At 30.5% G+C, this 744-nt stretch overlaps 1 long non-coding RNA gene across 1 annotated transcript in view; it reads right to left on the reverse strand.

The window, feature by feature from the left end:
- LOC110265970 overlaps positions 164-744 on the reverse strand; it is a 14,044-nt gene continuing 13,463 nt past the window's right edge. Inside the window, exon 3 of the long non-coding RNA XR_002352689.1 lies at positions 164-287. This is a non-coding gene — a long non-coding RNA (uncharacterized LOC110265970). The remainder of the gene's footprint in view (positions 288-744) is intronic.

Consider the following 744-nt stretch of genomic DNA (forward strand, 5'->3'; position numbering starts at 1 on the left):
TTTGCAAGATGAAATAAAATAGAAATAAACAAAAACAACATAATAATTTATAACTAATTATGGAGAAAAAATAATGTAACAACGGGACAATGATATATTGATTATAATTATGCTCACTCTTTAACTTATTGGAAGGGCTTACCATGTTACAAGCACATGCAAGTTTCAGCCTTGCTTTCTCTCAAATCTTAATCTCTGTCACAAAATCAATCATCTCTATTATTTTTTCAGCTTTGCTTTCTCTCAAATCTTAATCTCTGTCACAAAATCAATCATCTCTATTATTTCTCTGTCACAAAAATCACTCATGTTCCTACACTCTATTATTCTGAAATAATAATAATATATCTGGACAGATACTTAGCACGTTCTGCTTCATCCCAAGCCAATGCTCAGCTTTCAAGAGGGCTCAACTTCCTTGCATGATCTTCAGCCTTCTTCTCAGACACCTTGCAATAAAAATTTATAATCAGCAACCATCACCAATACAAACTTGCATAAATCAAATACAGTTAACAACACCAACACATCAACCTGGATTTATACAATTTCTAGTCATATTAACAAACCAACAACACATGCAACATCAGAAATTCAGAAAACAATCAACAGAAGTTCAGAAGACAAACTCAGGAATTAAAATCCATTACAATTAGACAATAAAATCAGAAATCAACACAAAATTAACAAAATACCATCAACAATCAACCATATTATTTCAAAAAAAAAAAAAAACTCAAATCC

This window comes from Arachis ipaensis, chromosome B08 (genome assembly GCF_000816755.2).
Source record: "Arachis ipaensis cultivar K30076 chromosome B08, Araip1.1, whole genome shotgun sequence".
Taxonomy (NCBI): domain Eukaryota; kingdom Viridiplantae; phylum Streptophyta; class Magnoliopsida; order Fabales; family Fabaceae; genus Arachis; species Arachis ipaensis.